The sequence below is a fragment of the Pinus tabuliformis genome, chromosome 8 (genome assembly GCF_031772625.1).
Source record: "Pinus tabuliformis cultivar Carrire ecotype Pingquan chromosome 8, CPIR1, whole genome shotgun sequence".
Taxonomy (NCBI): Eukaryota; Viridiplantae; Streptophyta; class Pinopsida; order Pinales; family Pinaceae; genus Pinus; species Pinus tabuliformis.
In genome coordinates this window covers 484,029,428-484,049,992 of record NC_142294.1, presented here as the reverse complement: position 1 = coordinate 484,049,992, position 20,565 = coordinate 484,029,428, and the positions used below count along the sequence as shown (strand labels likewise).

At 37.5% G+C, this 20,565-nt stretch overlaps 4 non-coding genes across 4 annotated transcripts; 1 reads left to right on the top strand and 3 right to left on the bottom strand.

Annotated features, from left to right (window-relative positions):
- Positions 1-3,807: 3,807 nt before the first annotated feature.
- TRNAF-GAA (transfer RNA phenylalanine (anticodon GAA)) lies at positions 3,808-3,880 on the bottom strand. The gene has a single exon. It is a non-coding gene; the product is annotated as a tRNA-Phe (tRNA).
- A 1,387-nt stretch (positions 3,881-5,267) lies between these two features.
- TRNAT-UGU (transfer RNA threonine (anticodon UGU)) lies at positions 5,268-5,340 on the top strand. Its single transcript has one exon. It is a non-coding gene; the product is annotated as a tRNA-Thr (tRNA).
- Positions 5,341-6,547: 1,207 nt separating this feature from the next.
- Positions 6,548-6,634, bottom strand: TRNAS-GGA (transfer RNA serine (anticodon GGA)). Its single transcript has one exon. It is a non-coding gene; the product is annotated as a tRNA-Ser (tRNA).
- Positions 6,635-18,069: 11,435 nt separating this feature from the next.
- Positions 18,070-18,157, bottom strand: TRNAS-GCU (transfer RNA serine (anticodon GCU)). Its single transcript has one exon. It is a non-coding gene; the product is annotated as a tRNA-Ser (tRNA).
- Between the last annotated feature and the right edge of the window lie 2,408 nt (positions 18,158-20,565).

Genomic DNA, 20,565 nt, shown 5'->3' with positions numbered 1-20,565 from the left:
TCCTTCCCCACCTCCATGAGGATGGTCTAAAGGGTTCATAGCTACTCCTCTTACCTCAGAACACTTACCCAACCAACGTTTAGCTCCGGCTTTACCGAAACTTCTATTGTTTGCAGTGATATTACCCACTTGTCCAATTGTGGCTGAGCAGTTCTCAGATATTAAACGAATTTCTCCAGATGGTAATCTTAATGTGGCCGATCGATCTTCTTTTGCGATCAGTTCTGCTACAGCACCTTCCGCTCTAGCCAATTGTCCACCCTTTCCAAGTGTTATTTCTATGTTGTGTATAGTCGTGCCTAAGGGCATATTGGTTGAAGTAGACTCTTATTCCGATGAATAAAAATCCCTTCCCAAACTGTACAAGCCTCTCTCAGGGCATACAGCTTTCTGGATGTATAATATATTCACATATATTGAATAAATATAATCGAGATGAGAAGGAGCATCTATTGTATTCTCTATGTCCCGATTCTCTACATCCTAGGTCTCTCTATTCCATCATCTGGCTTATATTCTTTATGTAGCATTCAGAATGAATGACTTTATCAAATTACGCTAATACTTTCGTATGTTATGGATAACGTAGGAGGCATATTAAACATCTTTTTCTCTTCTCTCTCTTTTTACTTCCTCTCCCCATCTTTTTATTTTGGGAATTACTACCACTGTCCAGCTCCGAATCCGCCTCTGACCATCAGATCAAATGTGAGTAACTTGTCTTTTTAGAGGGTGCCTCTATCCCATTTTGTTCATGCTTCGGACAAACAATCAGGTCCTCTCCATATTATTATATCTTCGGAACCAATGATCCGATATGAACAATTTTTGAATCCAATCACCTGCTGTCATTTATCCTCAGTTTCCCTTTGGGGTTCGTCCCGTAAAAGTGTCCTAGTTGGATCAGTGATAGATTTATAGGTTTCGCTGTAAACCCAATCGGTTGCTTCCGATCACGTAAATTAATAATTCAAACCGCACTCAGAGGTAGGGCATTTCCTATTGATATAGGAGCTTTTGGACCAGAAAGAATAGTATCTCCAATCATGACCCCTCTGGGATGCAGAATATACATCTTATCGCCATTCTTGTAATGCACCTTGCAAATGTATGCACTTCTATTAGGGTCGTATTCTATGGTTACAATTTCTCCTGATATGTGTTCCTTATTCCGTCGAAAATCAATTTGACGATACAGACGCTTGTGACCCCCTCCCCTGTGTCTTGCGGTAATAATTCCTCTTCCATTACGACCTTTCCCACAATGATGTTGTCCAGAGGTCAATTTCTTCTGCGGGTCCAACTGCACTCTTCCATCGAAACCTGATACAGATCTATTGCGTGTATCCGGAGTTAAAATTCTATATGAACGGATGGCCATTTAGTTTCAAATTTGAAATCTTATTGTTCTGAAAAGAGTGGAATAGAATCACCGGTTCTAAGTGTAATAATCACACGTTTACAACGTATTGGATGTCCTATCATTGACACTCTCTTTCCTCCTTTTTCAGGGAGGCGATAGCTGTTCATAGCTATTACTTTAACATCGAAGAAATTTTCAATCCAATTTTTAATCTTTGTTTTGTTCGATTGCGAATCGACGTTAAAAGTATATTGGTTCCTTTCCAATAGACGAATACTTTTCTCCGTAAGTACTGGATATTTCACTTCATCCATAAATTTTTTCCCTCCTTTTCTTCTTTTTTTTCCCGTAAAGCCTGTAGCTATTATTATATCGGATCATATACCAATTTAATTATACAGATATATCATAGTTTAGGTATGGAAGTTATGCACGAACGTAATGCTCACAACTTTCCTCTTGATCTAGCCGATGTTGAATCTATTTCAATAGGTGGATAATACTCTGATGGATTGTTATCGTGTATTGCTTAATTGAAGCATACCAAGCCTTTCATTCATTTTATTGAAAGGCTTGGTATGCTTCAATTGTATTGTTTGGTGTTATTCTTCATACTTCTTCCCATTCCATCAATAATGGATATGTGCAGTTCCCCTGCATCCAGCAGGAATTGAACCCGCGAGTTCGCCAATTATGAGTTGGGCGCTTTAACCATTCAGCCATGGATGCTGGATAAAGATCATCAACATATTCATTCTATAATATGAGTATAGACTCAGATCTAAAATTGGGTAGTTCGGGATTGGGACCCATTTACATTCTTTCTCTCATACTTGATTCATGTCAAATATGAATCAATAGACATTCAAATAACATTTCATTTCATTGAATTAATTTGATAATAAGCCATGGACGAAACAAAATATGTGAATCAATTAGAATTGATTGTATTTATTGTTCGGTCCTTTGGTCTTCCACTCATGGTGGGTGGGATAATAATGAAGAAGTTGACGTAAAAATATAAGAATTTGATCTATTTCAAAGGAGTATATTCATGTTCCTATTTCCCTAATATAATACTTTCTGGCTGGATATTTTCATTAATATATAGTCTCATTCCTACCTATTCTTGCATCCTTTATTTCCAGAGCTTTGGCTCCCATTGGTCAAGAACCGGACTACTAGTTACGAATCAAGTATCGAACCAATGGGAAGATACTTGGATCCGATCTAAGATCATTATATGTTCGCTCCAGTTCTTGTTGTTCTTGATGTTGGAACAGTCTCCCTTTCTCTATGGGCTATGAGTTCTAGTATACAGGGTATATCTGCATTTATAGGAGCTTCAATTCTCGTGCTTATTTTCATCGTTGGTTCAGTCCATGCGTGGCGAAGAGGAACATTGGAATGGTCCTTAATTTCCGAGTGGGGGAGGGAAGTACAAAATGACATAAAGCCAATGATGAATCCTATGAAGTTACCTTTACTCGATCAAACAATTTTGAATCCAGATATTTAAACTACCCCAAACGATCTGTCGAACGAATTGGGCCAGACTCTCCAGTTTATGAACGCTCCTTTACAGTATTAATTGTGGTTTCATCAAATTCGCTTCATTAATAGATTCGCGATTCGACTCCGATCGTTACGGTCCGGTACCAAGATCTGGACCTAGACGAGCTTACCTCATTATAACAGCGGGGACTGTGACCATGAAAAAGGCTCCTTCTGTAGTGATATTTCAAATGCGGAACCAAAATATGTAGTTGCCCTGGAGCATGTACTATCACAGAGAAATGTTTGGTACAGATTATTATAGTACCGTTCGCAAAGTAGATAAGTTAATTCCTGTGGATGTCTATTCGCCAGATTGCCCACCTGAACCAGAGGCTATTATAGATGCTATAACGAAACTTCGTGAAAGAAAAGATAGTTCGATGGATATATGAGGCCCGAACTCCAACAAGGAAAGAATAAAATATTTCACTATAAATCATAGGGATCATCATATTGGATCCAGTATTCATACTAGAAACTATGGTCAAAAGTTATTACATCAATCTTATGAACCTCAATTCGAATCTACTTTCGAGATACCCTCTGCAACGTTTGGATCTACTTCAACTCTGCAATTATAGATCTATCATTGGGATAATCTATCCCATTTCGATTCGGATGGAATAGGATGAATAGATTCCGACTAGTGCCGAATTATCAGTCCCACCGTCAAATCTTGACTTCTGAGTTCTCGATCCTACTTTTTTATATGTACAGAGTATCGTGATTCAATTGGAACGGACAGAGAGGGACAATATGAGCAAAGAAGAGGGAGAGAACAGATTGATCCATCTATCTATTTTGATCGGGGTGTCTCCGTATGTAGATATACATCTAGATAGAATAGATTTAGATAGATGGATATGGAGACATGGATATTTACATCTTGCCAGGAACCAGATTTGAACTGGTGGCACGAGGATTTTCAGTCCTCTGCTCTACCAACTGAGCTATCCCGGCTCTTCCCTGTGGATCATCCTGGTACAGGGTTTTAACTTGTGTCAACTAAAAAGAAGTAAAAAGGTATTTTTACTAGTTTTTAGAATGATCTTTATTATTTTCGATCTGGAAGTCACTAATATGATAAAAATGGACTGCAATTGAATAATTTCAAAATGATCTAATCTATGTAGATCATATATCACAAAATCAATTGATCATATGATCAGCTTATTAACAGATCAACTCAACTGGTCATAAGATGGATGAAAAGATTCATGTTCTAATTTCTTCTCTTCATGAAAAAAAAATAGCGAGGTAAAAGAATCGAGAAATTAGAATGGATTCGAACCAATGGAATTGGAGAAGATAGATCAGTCCGTTCGGGAACGAACCTGGGTGGGGATAGAGGGACTTGAACCCTCACGGTCTATAAAGCCAACGGATTTTCCTCCTACTGCAATTTGCATTGTTGTTTACATTGACATGTAGAATTGGACTCTATCTTTATCCTCGTCCAACCATTTATTCCAAAAAATAATTAAATTATTCATCTAGAGTAGATAAGTTCATAATTGGATTACTTAATGTCAAATCAGTACTTCAACTCGAATCTGGCATCTATCTTATGAATAAAATGCTTGGAACGAGTTCTGATCGCCAGTTTTGTCTGATGTTATATAACATCTCTCTCCATTTTTGAGGTGTAAATAGATCGTTCTATAACTACAGTAACTACAGTATTGGACCAAATGAGATTCATTCGTTAGAATAGCTTCCATTGAGTCTCTGCACCTATCCCCTTCCTATCTTAGGAGAAGAAACATTGTCTTCATGAACCGGATTTGGCTCAGGATTACCCATTCAAAATATCCCAGGGTTCCCTGGATTTGGAAGCTATCACTTGGTAGGTTTCCATACCAAGGCTCAATTCGATCAAGTCCGTAGCGTCTACCAATTCCGCCATATCCCCTTCTCGAAGAACAAGATCATACCTTGATCTAATCCTATTATGTAATATCCATCAGCATTATTCATTGGATATTTGCTCAATATTGGGTGGGAGAAATATCCTCCCCTACTCCCCTACTCCCCTTCTCTCCCCTTCTCTCCCCTTCTCTATCTCTACCCCAATCGAATATGACTGGGAATCATTATATTATTTATCCATTTGAAATGCAATGTTATTATCCTCCCCTAGTCGATTTGGAAGAGTGAGTAAAACGATCGATATCAATTGACCCTTACTTCTCCTTTCTTTCCCTTGAAAGAATCTACATTCAAACAATGTTCCGTTGTAATCGTAATCTGGATTGCGTCATTGAATCTGATTCGCGCTATAATCGTTAGGATTCCAAAGGAATCTATGGATCTCACCCCAATGAAATGGGGAGTGATATTCCATCGAGCCTGCTTAGCTCAGAGGTTAGAGCATCGCACTTGTAATGCGATGGTCATCGGTTCGATCCCGATAGCTGGCTCTTTTCCGTTCCGTTCCGTTCCTCTCATTTCCATAATCCACAAAGTTTTGTTAGGATCAAGATGGAATGGAGAATACTCTTACGATCGTTCGTCGGGTCCGTCATGCCATGATCATTTACTCCCAACTAGGAACGGGATGAATGAAATGATTGGAGCTATTAGGATCAATAACAAATTGGAGAAAGATCTTCGTTTTCCATATAAAAGAATTCCAGTAGTACTCATACGGGTTATACTATTCTTTCTTCTTTCTAGCACTATTTGTTAATTGAATAAGGAGTTTCTATGTCCCGTTATCGGGGACCTCGTTTAAAAATAATACGTCGTCTGAAAACTTTACCAGGTCTCACTAGTAAAAGACCCAAAAACAGAAAGGATTCTATGAACCGGTCTTCTTCCAGGAAAATATCTCAATATCGTATCCGGCTAGAAGAAAAACAGAAATTGCGTTTTCATTACGGACTAACAGAGCGACAATTGCTGAAATATGTTCGTATTGCTAGAAGAGCCAAAGGCTCAACGGGTCAGGTCCTATTGCAATTACTTGAAATGCGTTTGGATAATATTCTTTTTCGATTGGGTATGGCTCCCACCATTCCCGGAGCTAGACAATTAGTGAATCATGGACATATCCGGGTCAATGACCATATGGTAGATATACCAAGTTACCCTTGCAAACCTCAAGATGTGATTACTATAAGAGATCAACAAAGATTGAGAGCTATCATTAAGAAGAATATAGATCTGTTCCAGAGGGATAAATTGCCAAATCATTTGACTTTTCATTCCTTACAATATAAAGGATTCATCAATCAAATAATAGATAGTAAATGGATCAATTTGAAGATTAATGAATTGCTGGTCGTAGAGTATTATTCCCGTCAAGCTTGAATCGAGAATGAAATGAAAGAGAGGGGTGGGTTGGTTGCTGGGCATCTGGAAATTATGTTCTTCTCCCTTCTTTTTCCCTTCCCCGAAGGAGACATTTTATAATCCTTACGTACGTTACTTGTTATCCGCGATACTTTTTTTTTATTGCTTCTTAAAATAGTCTTTACTTTTCCCATACCACGAACCGATGTTCGTTCTATTTTCTCTATTACAAATAGAGGTAGATTGATCCTGGAATTAGGAAATAGTCCTATTGGGATTCAATAGATTGGAAAAACAATGGATGAGAAGAAAATAGATAGTAGGGCGAAGATACGGAAAGAGAGGGATTCGAACCCTCGGTAAGCAGAAGCCTACATAGCAGTTCCAATGCTACGCCTTGAACCGCTCGGCCATCTTTCCTATGAGATCTCTTGGTTCTAATTAATAAAATGAGTCAATAGCAACTTCCTTACGAAACGAATTCTTTTTGTTCGGGTACGAACAGTTCAATCTTTCGGAAATAAATAGATAATAAATAAGGTAATGATTCAATCCCCCCCCCGGAAAGACGAAAGGACATTTTTTACAACTTCCTCTTATTTTAGGAAATCCTCAATCATCCCGGTTAATCCGACGTATTCGGATCGCCTAATCAATAATTAAAGACAGATTAACTGATCCATTCCATATTATGATAATATATAGATCTGTAGTGATCATCTTATCAATTGTATAAGAACTAATTCTTTGGCAATGATCCTGTGTCATGATGACTATATTTTCCCGATATTCTTTTATCTATATGGATAAAGCACACAATTGCTGGGTAGGCATTTCATCCTCATTATGCAATGCTCGATCGTTTAACTCTTTCTTTGTTCGGATCATAATCGAACTGGACTTCCCGAGTTTACCCAATCTATTATTCTTTCAATACGAGCCTTTTTCCATTATTATTCATGTTACTAATGAACAATTATTCAATTTATTCCCTATCTATTCTAATTTTAAAGAATAGATTGGAATAGATAGAATGAGAACATATTTACGATTGTAAGGAAATCCATTTTATGGTATTGTGCACCAGAAAAAAATTTCGTTCATGGAATCATTTGCGTAAGGGAATGAAGGAAATTATCAAATCTGTAATTGACTATGCCTAGATCTCAGAGAAATGACAATTTTATTGATAAGACCTTCACAATTGTAGCAGATATATTATTGCGAATAATCCCGATGGCTCCGGGGGAGAAAGAAGCATTTACCTATTACAGAGATGGTGTGATTTGATATTTTTTCCGTTCTTCTTTTTTGGGGAAAGAAAAGGTAAGGTATTCGGGAATAAAAATTGGGTAAAATAAAACTTACGCTCAGTGAAGGTGAGTTCTGGAGATAGAACAATTCCTTCTGTCGTGTATCCCCGGTCAATGCACCTTTAGATGCTTTCATCTCCTGAGGATTTTAGTACCGAGCGAAAGGTTACACCTATGCAATAGGCCTTGCTTGTATAGTTGAACCTATTTGATAGGCGCGCATGAGGGGAGAAAGCACTACGTATGGAAATCGACAACACAAAAGCTTCGTTATAGCCCATATGCATTACCCTTTTCTGAAGGGTAGTGAGAATGGTTGGGACAACAAACATCCATCTCGTTTGTACTTCGGATACCCTTATAATGGAACCATCGGAGATTGTTGAAGTGATTAATCCCCGGAGAATACAGGGCGTTAAGAACAAAGAAATTGTTAGAGGTTCCATTCCTAGTAGTAAGATCCTTGGTATTTGGAAAAGAATCTTTGCAAGAAGGATGGCTAGAGATTCATTGGAAATACACTAGCCCCTGTTAATTCATAATATTGGGTCAGAATCTTTTTTTTTTTTTTTAATTCCACGGATTACTCCCCATATTACCTACTGTAAAGAAAGGAGGAGCCGTATGAGGTGGGAATCTCATGTACGGTTTTGAAGCGGAGATCATTTCAATGGAATGAACGACCGTAACGAATGTCAGCTCAATCGGAAGGGGAATATGCGGAAGCTTTACAAAATTATTATGAAGCTATGCGACTGGAAACTGATCCTTATGATCGAAGTTATATACTATATAATATAGGTCTTGTGCATACAAGTAATGGGGAACATACGAAGGCTTTGGAATATTATTTCCAAGCATTAGAACGGAACCCATCCTTACCACAAGCTCTTAATAATACGGCCTTGATCTGTCATTACGTGCGACTATCTGTACCATAGAATAACTTAGTTAATAACTACTACGAGTAAGGACAAAAGAAAAGGCTTTCTACATATGCACCGTCCCAAGTAACGGTATTTTATCAGCTGTAGCGAAAAAAACTCTCATAGGAGCCCGAATATGAATAGATAGAGCCTAAATATTCCATGGATAATAAATTCAATTGATGATGGAAGCACCATAAAGATCAATTATTGAAAGAAGGTTCGGGCTGATACGATCAAATCTGCTCATTGACAAGAATCAGGAATCAACTTATGTAATAGAGTTGATCTACTAAGCTATTGAGCAGCGGTGTAGCATCAGATCCTAAAGATGTGAAGTACTCCAACCAGAGAGTACTCTCCAAAAATTCTATACGGAACTGAGATAGTTACCTTGCAAAAAGACTTTGATTTGGACAATCAATCTGAAGTAGAGAAAGAGATATACTTCATCTTTTTGAGGGTAGGATAAAAGATAGAACCTGATCATTGAATTGATTGGAAGTTAAATCAGATTTTTTCTATCAATCATACTACTTTGATGATTGAAGCGATATATGAGGATCGATAATGTAAGTACTACTATACCTTTGACCAAAAAATATGGATTGCTTTTCCGTAGATCGCGTAAAAGCAACGTACTGAGAATTATAGGATCAAAAAGCTTTATAAGGCGCTCCCGACGTGAAAGGATTTGAATTAACAATCTAATCAAATTGGATTTGGTCCATGGATTGCATAGAAATTGATAACTTTGTATCTCTTCCAATTTGATTATCCAGGGTCTTCTTCTTTTTTTCATTTATTTGAAACCCCCCCCTTACCTCTCCCTTTTGTTTTATCCCAATAAATAGAACATTTATAGCATATATTGATTTCATATAATTGTAAATCTCATGTCAACCAACCGATACCATTATGTCCCATGGATATAATTTATTTCACTTAAATAGGTAGGAAGGAAAATGACAACGAATCGGATCCAGTCCGATTTTTTTTATCTTCTTTTATGGGCGAACGACGGGAATTAAACCCGCGCGTGGTGGATTCACAATCCACTGCCTTGGTCCACTTGGCTACGTCCGCCCCGGAAAAACCAATTTATCTATCTACAGTCATTTCTTCCAAGAATAAAAAATGAGCTAACGTTTGTTCTTATGTGGGTCGTCGGTGACCTCTGATAGGGGATCAAAGCAAGATTGATGACTAACTCTCAACTCTCGAACAAGTTGTATGGCTTATTATAAAATTAATTCAATGAAATGAAATGTTATTTGAATGTCTATTGATTCATATTTGACATGAATCAAGTATGAGAGAAAGAATGTAAATGGGTCCCAATCCCGAACTACCCAATTTTAGATCTGAGTCTATACTCATATTATAGAATGAATATGTTGATGATCTTTATCCAGCATCCATGGCTGAATGGTTAAAGCGCCCAACTCATAATTGGCGAACTCGCGGGTTCAATTCCTGCTGGATGCAGGGGAACTGCACATATCCATTATTGATGGAATGGGAAGAAGTATGAAGAATAACACCAAACAATACAATTGAAGCATACATACCAAGCCTTTCAATAAAATGAATGAAAGGCTTGGTATGCTTCAATTAAGCAATACACGATAACAATCCATCAGAGTATTATCCACCTATTGAAATAGATTCAACAGCGGCTAGATCCAGAGGAAAGTTGTGAGCATTACGTTCGTGCATAACTTCCATACCTAGGTTAGCACGATTAATGATATCAGCCCAAGTGTTAATTACACGGCCTTGACTGTCAACTACAGATTGGTTGAAATTGAATCCATTTAGGTTGAAATCCATAGTGCTTATGCCTAGAGCGGTAAACCAGATACCTGCTACGGGCCAAGCAGCTAAGAAGAAATGTAAAGAACGGGAGTTGTTGAAACTAGCATATTGGAAGATCAATCGGCCGAAATAACCGTGAGCAGCCACAATATTGTAGGTTTCTTCCTCCTGACCAAATTTGTAACCTGCATTTGCGGACTGATTCTCAGTAGTTTCCCTGATCAAACTGGAATTTACCAAAGAACCATGCATAGCACTGAATAGAGAGCCGCCGAATACGCCAGCTACACCCAACATGTGGAATGGATGCATAAGGATATTGTGCTCAGCCTGGAATACAATCATGAAATTGAAAGTACTAGAGATTCCTAGAGGCATACCGTCAGAGAAGATTCCTTGACCAATAGGGTAGATCAAGAAAACGGCAGTAGCAGCTGCAACAGGAGCTGAGTATGCAACAACAATCCAAGGACGCATACCTAGACGGAAGCTAAGCTCCCACTCACGACCCATATAGCAAGCTACACCAAGTAGGAAGTGTAGAACGATTAGCTCGTAAGGACCCCCGTTGTATAGCCATTCATCGACGGAAGCTGCTTCCCAGATGGGATAGAAGTGCAAACCGATAGCTGCAGAGGTAGGAATAATGGCACCGGAGATAATATTGTTTCCATAAAGAAGAGAACCAGAAATAGGTTCACAAATACCATCAATATCTACTGGAGGAGCTGCGATGAAAGCAATAATGAATACAGAGGTTGTGGTCAATAGGGTAGGGATCATCAAGACGCCGAACCATCCAATGTAAAGACGGTTTTCAGTGCTAGTGATCCAGTCGTAGAAGCGACTCCATAAATTTGCGCTTTCGCGTATTTCTATAATTGCGGTCATGGTCAGAACTTCGTTTATAAAATCATCAGAGGCTCCCAAGCATAAGGCTTGTTATTTTACAGTATAATATGATCCATGTATCAATGTCAACCAATATCTGGGATGGAATTTAAATATCTATCCCAACGGAATAGATACTGAATCTATACTATATGGATAGAATATAGAGGTATTTTAGATAGACTCTATCTTTATTTTTTAGATATATTCCACACTCTATAGATCTATCTGTGGTTAGATACTCCATCAAATTATTTATTCCTGGTTCCAGAAATGGAAGATCAATTGGAATGAGAACAGATAGGACCGAATAAGTATTTTTTTTTTCGCTATAACGAAGTGCAACACAATTCTGGAACCAAATTATTAATAAATTTATATGAGTGGAATATCAATTATTTATCACCTTTCTGGAGAACCCGTAGTGCGATAGTTCGTTCCCTGTGAATAGAAACAAATATTAAAAAAAACTTGATTAGATCCAGAACCAGAATAAGTGCACAGAGGTACCTATCAGAAATTTGATCCGGGTTGCCCGGGACTCGAACCCGGAGCTCGTCGGATGGAGTGGATGATCTGCTCTTCAGTATCAGTAAGAGCAAGAAATCTCTCCCCAAACCGTGCTTGCAATTCTCATTGCACACGGCTTTCCCCATGTAATGTATCTATTTCCTATTATTTCTCGGATAGAAAAATAAAAATGATTCTGAATCGAGGCAATTACTCAAAGAGCATTTCATTGGTCAAATAAGTTTTCTATTTTCAGATCCTGTATCTTTTGCCAGGAATTAGCTAGGGGATTTATCTGGGGAATATCTGAATGCCAAATTCGTTCTCTTTGCGAACGGGCCGCCGCTTTTGATGAAAAAGGCAGAGAATCAAATTCTCGTTCTTTTGAAAATGATTTTTTAAAGAGTTCTGGACCTAATTCCTTCCGAACTACATGTATCATACTTTTATGTTTACAGGCTAAAGTTTTAGCACATGATAATAAAAGTATATACTTTATATGATATAAACCATCTCGATCAAAGGATCCACTGTAGTAATGAAAAAGATTTCTCCAAATTTGATCGAATTGATCGAGGATATCATCATCTGTTAGACTGGTCCAAGACAATTTACTAATTGGCCGCCCTGATATGTCACAGAATTTTTCTGTAGCCAATAATCCAATTATTGGTACAATCGGAACTATTGGATCCATTTCATTGGTAATAAGAACGGGGATGAATAACTCATCTAGCGTTTTGGTTCTGACCAAAAGAGGGTTCATCCGAACCCTTAAAAAATAACCTGGAGAAGAAGAACAATTCTTGGATAATTGATGAGAACAGACCCTATACGGTTCGGACCAAGGATGGAAATAAAATTGCTGAAAAATTAGAAGATAATATCTACATTTTTTAACTAGGAGATCAGCACCCTTTATAGCTATAATAGGTCTTTCGCCATATCTAACATAGTGAATTTTAGGATCCTTCAACGACCAGATACTTTTCAGTGAATTTCGACGAGAAAAAACGATAATATGTTTTATCTTTCGATGAAAATGAGTTCGCTGAGGGAAAGATCCATGAGACAACGATCGTGAATGAGAGGATCGTTTAAGACAGGAAAATAAAATGGATTCGCATTCACAGACATAATAATTCAACAGGAATAGGAAGAATCTCGTATTTACTCTTGGGACGACAATAATTGATCTTTGTAAATTCTCTGGACTATTTCTATAGTCATAGAGAACAGATCGTAATGGGTGCAAGGAGGGAGCATCTCGGATCCAGCGACGAAAGGTTCGAACCAAAATTTCCGGATGAATAGAATAGGGTATTCGTGCATCTAATATAGAATTTGAATGCGGGAATTTATCCTCTAAGAAGGGAAATATTGAATGGATCGACCGGAAACTCTTACATTCATTCATCCCTTCCACAGAAGATTTTGACCATATAGAGAACGGAACTTCCAGGACCAATGTAAGTGCTTCTAGTACCGATTCAGAATAGAAACTCTTCTTGCGATCAGCTAATGGATTTGGATCGCAATTCACGAATAAAACAATTGAATGATTTTGTTGACGTATTTGACCAATCAAACGTTTTACAGTTAGGAAACTTAATTGATCATTGGAACTTAAATGTTCCATCGGTCTGGAGGAACTTGATACATCCAAATAATGATCATGAGAAATTGCGTAAAGATCTTCCTGAAAAAAAAGTGGATATAAAAAGCATTGTTGCCAAAAGCTATCTTCCTTTCCGCATCTATGGAACTCATCCATTTTCAACCCTCAGCTATGGCCCTCGTTCATGAGAATAACCTCTTTATTTCTGAGAAAATACATGGTGCGATCTAGTCGGAACAAGATAGGAAAAAAGAGATATATCCGGATATCAATATTCTATCTTCTATAGATTTACTACCCAAGGATCTCATTCGTCATGAGGAAGAACGAAAATCTTTTATCCTGGCAACCAATCGCTCTCCTGACTCATGGAATTAATAAACCTGGTCAGTACACTATTTATCTTACACATCTGTACTCGAGTATTTAGGACTCATTGTTAGTGTATAAATCCCTGATCTACTCAGGGAAAACCTCCCGATATTGGGTACTAAACTGCTCTTAACTTCTGATCAGTAAAGGGAATTCCTCGCTCGCTTAATTGGAACGAGGAACAGAAGCTCGTTTCTCTGGGTCTACTTATGATTCAAGTCATATAGCTTTCTCCATTGACTCATTCGACTTAACCGCGAATTGATTCAATCCTATTCACAATTATCACATTTGATCCGAAAGGATGAGCATATTATACATCCATCTAGGTATATAATAGACATTTCCCACCCATTTGATTCCTTAAATCAGATCCGGTCCTGATCGAATACAATCAGGTATCCGATAAATAATATCAGGTATCATAAAGATCATATGTTGGAACGACATGCTTTTTTTCCCGTTCATTATACTTCGAGGATCAGTCGTAGTCTTCCGAACTTTACCGATGGTATCGACGAGTTTTCTACTTCATTCAAATGTGTAAAAGATCTTAGTCTCACTTAAAAGCCGAGTACTCTACCATTGAGTTAGCAACCCATATTGCGGATAGATATTGAGGATATATACGATCGAAGTGGAATGCGAGGTTACTCAATATGAACCGGTAAATCCTACCAATCTAATTGACGAACGGGAGGGATCAAAAACCTACGTGAATGACCAAATAATTCACTCGTCAGTTCATATCGGAATATGTAGAGTTTCAATCCACCATTCCAGAATAAAGTAATCTAGGTTATGAATAAATGATCCATCAACAGAATTATCATGATTGGATAGAATCACTGATAAACGATGAACCTAAGATATCTATTTCTATTGTGAATGGACGAATTATATCGACACAATACACTATTGTCAATCCAGAATAAGAGATAAATTAATTGTTGGATTGGCGCTATATTGGGATGAGATGTTAGATGCATCGATAGAAAATCCTAGGCTTATTTGTAACAATAGAACGATTCAAATATTCGTCATCTTTGTATGGAATCACGTGGAAACGAGATTTACTTGGAGAGTATATAATAAAATAAGAATAATGTTGAGCCAAGGGCATTTGATCCGAATATGAAATGATGTCATAATCCATATCCACGAAACCCACTATGTAAACTACCGCATCGTTTTAGACGATGTTTTGAAGATTCCTCCCTGATCTCGAATCATGATCGAGATCAGTGATCTCGAATCATGATTCGAGACGTGATTATGAATAGTCATTAACTCAAATGATATGATAGGAATAGGTATCGAATCAGATCCACTCTTTTTGTATAGAATACACTCAATGTAATCAATTAATTTATATTTATTAGGTACTTAACTTAATGCTTCTTTAGCTGTGTGCATTACCTCGACAGTAACGTTCAAAATGCCCTTTCGTCGTGCAAATTTTTCTGTATTTCTTTTTACTTCGTCCCTTACAAAACGGGGGATTTTACCCAATTCTTGCCGACTTTCAGGATCCCAAATTGGACTAATATCCGTGGATAAGGATTTAGTCATTATTTCCTTCGTATCATGACCACAAAAAATATCTAGAAGATGATCCTCCATACCCAGAGCGAATGAGTTATAAACTAGATCAGCTATTTGATTAGTACCTTCGTAACCCAGGAAGGGTCGATATCCCAAGGAAAAATTTTGGATATGAGCTGGGGCGGAAATAACTCCACAGGGAATTTCAAGACGTTTACCAATATGACGTTCCATTTGAGTACCAAATATTGCAGAGGGTTCCACGCGAGAGATAATATCTCCTACTTCAGCATGATCATCTGTGATGATTATCTCATCACAAAAATCTTTAATTTGCTCTTTGAACCATTCTGCATCATGTTTACAATAAGTACCTGTACAACTCACACGAATTCCCATCTCTCTAGCAAGTATCTTAGTGATTGAAGCAGCATGAGTTGCATCACCAAAAACGACTGTTTCTTTCCCCGTAAAATTCTGACAATCGATAGATCTTGAGAACCAAGCAGCTTGGGAAATGAATCGAGTTTGTCCATCGATATAGGATTCGTAATCAACCCTTTTGCTCGATAAAATAGGAGCCGCCAAGGTCTCAAGAGATTTCTTTATCTGTCGGATGCACTCGGCCATATCTACAGCTCCCATAGGAGTTGTAGATACATAAGACATTCCAAATTCCTTATTCAAATGCATCGCTGTCATTAAGCCCACTTCACGATAAGGAATTAAATTGAACCGAGCTTTCGGTAAATTTTTTGGATCCTCTACAGATCCTCCTTCAGGAATTATTTGATTAATTCTGATGTTCAGATCTTTTAATAAACGTCTCAACTCACGACAATCATGTCGATTATGAAAACCCAGAGTAAGAATCCCAATTATATTTACAGAAGGTGCATCTGTTACGAATTGATCCAATGCATGGGATTTCTCCAAATAATATCGAACTACCTGTTCCAAAGTTCTATCCGCTACCTGAATTTCATTCACTTGATAATGATCCACATCCACAAAAATGACGTTGCAATCGGAGATTATGGATGCTCTATCCACAAAGTTTTTTAAATCCTCTTGCAAGATACTAGAGGTACATGTAGGTGTTAATATTATCAGATCGGGACCTTCCTCCTTATCTTTTAGAATAATATGATCCACAACTCTTTTTCGAGATCCACGTGCTAGTACGTGACGATCTACTATACTAGCAGTTGCAGGAGTAAAATTTCTTTCCCGTTCTAACATAGAACACATTACATTAAAACAATCATCTCCTAGAGGAGCATTCATAATGGCATGGACATTTTTGAATGAACTAGCTACTCGTAGAGTTCCAATATGAGCAGGACCAGCATACATCCAATGGGCTAATTTCATAAATTGAACCTTATCTCAAATTGATCCGTATTCCCATCTTGCACCACAGATATATCCCTTTATCTCTTCCCTATTGTAATCACATTCCCTTCTGAACTTTAAGTATGGTTAAATTATGATAAAAAGGAAAACAAAGTTGGATCTTTTACGCAAGAAAAAAGGGAAGAGCGAAGGAAGGGAAAACAGGAACCAATGAAATAAGTCTGGGACGGAAGGATTCGAACCTCCGAATAACAGGATCAAAACCTGCTGCCTTACCGCTTGGCCACGCCCCATTCCCATCCTATTTCCCTATTCATATGCTAATGAATACTTATATCAAATTTTTTGTCAACCCATTAGTATCCAAGATTCATTAGATCAGATCTCAATTGGGGAAAAATTTTTGTGGATATTTCAACAAAATAGGTTATTGATGGAATTGGACATAATAGGAGAAACAGAAAAAGTGACAAGAATATCCATTCATTGATCATTTTCTATTAGATTTGGTAAAATGTTGTATGTATGAAAGAATCATCCCTTCCAACCCCAAGTCCGGTCAAACTTGCCGAAGAGCTTCGATCGATTCGATCAATCAAAGACTTTTCTGGCTTTACCCCCCCCTAATTTTTATTGGAGAATAAAAATGCCAGTTATGTTCAATATTTTTCTAGATGATGCCTTTATTCATTCAAATAATCCCTTTTTGGGAAAATTACCTGAGGCTTATGCAATTTCTGATCCAATTGTCGATGTAATGCTAATTATTCCTGTTCTCTCTTTTCTCTTAGCCTTTGTTTGGCAAGTTGTTGTAAGTTTTCGATAAAAAGTATCCCCTTTTTTCTTTTTCAAGTTTTTGGGTCGCTGTCATTGATCCAATTTTTGTATAACTCTTTCCATTTTTTTGTGACAGAAGTTCTATCCCTGCTCCACCATACCAGATTCAGATACCTTATCTGCTCCCGGATAAAAACTTTTCCACTCACCTTCATCAATTCCTTCCGATCCCACCGCTCACTTCGGATCGGGCTATTGGGTCACGTATTGATACGATCACCAATGACTTATTTTCATAAATATTCAATAAATATCTAGTTGATCCAAAAAAATAAGAGGGAAAAAAGACCATTTTGAAAACAAAGAGAAAAATTATATCCTTCTTTCAAATTGATTTTCACACGTGATTCGGAGAAATAATTTCGTGATTTGTAACAATAATACTATTGTTTGGTATTCAAGTATCCATATATGGTACAAAGATTGATGATCTATTCTGTTGTACTTATAATCAGGATTCCGGAGATTACGTAATGCTTACTCTTAAGCTGTTCGTTTACGCAGTAGTGGTATTTTTCATTTCTCTTTTTATCTTTGGATTTCTATCGAACGATCCAGGACGTAATCCCGAACGTAAAGAATAGTGAAAAAAGTCTCTAGGTTAATGGGTCTTTTCCGTTCCGTAGAAAGATTCGGGGTTATTCGTTTTCAGGATCAATAGTGGACGAACGGAGAGAGAGGGATTCGAACCCTCGGTACGGATGATCCGTACTACGGATTAGCAATCCGCCGCTTTGGTCCGCTCAGCCATCTCTCCAAGATCGGCAATATAATGAATATTGCGATTATTCAGTTGGATAAAGAACAATCCAGTCAATCGTATTGTTCATTTCGTTAAAAATAGTTCTGTATGACTGATTTTTTCTGCTTTTCTTGGCCTGGCCGATGGCCAGGCCAAGAAAAGCAGAAAAAATCAGTCATCCAGTGCTTCACCTAATTTGATAGCTAGAAGAAGACCTGCTGTAAAAGCAAGACAACCACATATCAAAATTTTAAGCCCTTCCATATCTTCATTCATATCTTCATTCCCTCCTAAATGAGTTTGATTAAATGCGTTACATGGATTAGTCCATTTATTTCTCTCCAATATCAAATTTTATTATATTGTAAAGATATCAGTTGCTCAAGGCCATAGGTTCCTGATCGAAACTACACCAATGGGTAGGAGTCCGAAGAAGACAAAATAGAAGAAAAGTGATTGATCCCGACAACATTTTATTGATACATTCAGTCGATGGAGGGTGAAAGAAAACCAAATGGATCTAGAAGTTATTGCGCAGCTCACTGTTCTGACTCTGATGGTTGTATCGGGCTTGTTTTATCAGCAATTCGCAAAGGTAATCTATAATTACAATGAGCCATCTCCGGAGATGGCTCATTGTAATGATGAAAACGAGGTAATGATTGTTCAATAGAGGTTGATTGATAACTCCTCATCTTCCTATTGGTTGGACAAAAGATCGATCCATATGTTACAATCAGATCGTGGCGGGTATAGTTTAGTGGTAAATGTGTGATTCGTTACATTATCAACTCGAATAGTTGAAGGATCTTTTACATGGATCTTTGATCCATCTAAAGCTCTATTTCCAGATAGGTTCAAAACCTTCCCTATGAATACCCAGGAATAGCATACCTTCTTGTAATCTGGGTCTGAAATGATGAAAGATAAACACATTTTTGGTTCCAAGATAGCGACACAGAATGTTTGAAAGGTTAGATAAATTACAGATCTATGGGGAAGATATTTTTTCATCGTGACTAAACCTTCAACTTATGGATGGAAGGACCCCAGGTTGAAGCCGAATAGCTATAGAACTATGACTTTGGTTTACTTGGGTTATCGGCATTTCGTTCGAGCTCGGTGGAATTTGTTCTCCTAGGGATCAGAATCAGTAGAAATAGGGAACGAAGTAACTAGAAAGATTTGTGATTATTTTAAACTTTTCAAATTTATCTTTCTATCAGGATCATCTAGAAAGTGAGTAAGTATTCTACGATTTTGGGCCCTTCACTAAAAAAAGAGAATAAACTGACGTAGATGCCATGGGTACGATAATAAATTAGGGTTTTTTATTAGAAAAAAAAAGAGGAGAAAGAAAGGAATTGAAAATTCCTTTCAAAAAGATTTGATATAAATACTCCGCTTCTTCCCTCATACCGCTCTCTATCTCCCATGAAGGAGCCGAATGACATTAAATTCTCATGTTCGGTTCTGAATTAGAGACATCGAATAATAAATGTCGACTATAACCCCTAGCCTTCCAAGCTAACGATGCGGGTTCGATTCCCGCTACCCGCTAACAGATATCTACCTATTCTATATCTATCTAGATAGATATAGAATAGGTAGATATAAAGTGATTAAGTATATAACATAATTTCACGATTCACTCGAAATCAATTAATGTGAAATAGATTCCATTCTTTTCATATCCTATAACCTCAGTGTGAATAAAAAGGTAGATCGGGACAATGTATGCCAAAGGGAATTCAAATAAAAAAAAGGGAAGAGAAAAAAAAGAGCGTCCATCGTCTAATGGATAGGACAGAGGTCTTCTAAACCTTCGGTATAGGTTCAAATCCTATTGGACGTAATACTCTTCAATTGTTAGAAATTGTTGTGCAATGTATTGGATTGGAATGGAACAAATTCTTTAGTTCTTTTCACTGTTCTGAATAATTCCACCAAATGATCAAATATTCATTTTTTTTCTTGAAGTAAAAAAAGTTCAGTATGTTCCTTAAGAGCCTCTTCCAGAAGGGCTTTCGCTTCTTCTGTAAATGTACCAAAAGAACGTATAATTTCTCCGAACTGAGGTTTATTTTTTATCAAATAAAAACGTAACCCAAGGAGAAATTTTCTCACCTGTGCTATTTCGAATATATCCAGGTATCCGTTTGTTCCGGTATAAATAGTAGCTATTTGTTATTCTACAGTCAAAGGAGCCGACTGATATTGTTTGAGCAACTCACGTAATCGTTGACCCCTCGCCAATTGATCTTGAGTAGCTTTATCAAGATCGGAAGCAAATTGTGCAAAAGCTTCCAACTCTGCAAATTGAGCTAACTCTAATTTCAACTTTCCAGCTACCTTTTTCATAGCTTTTATCTGAGCCGTAGATCCTACTCTAGAGACGGAAATACCCACATTAATAGCAGGTC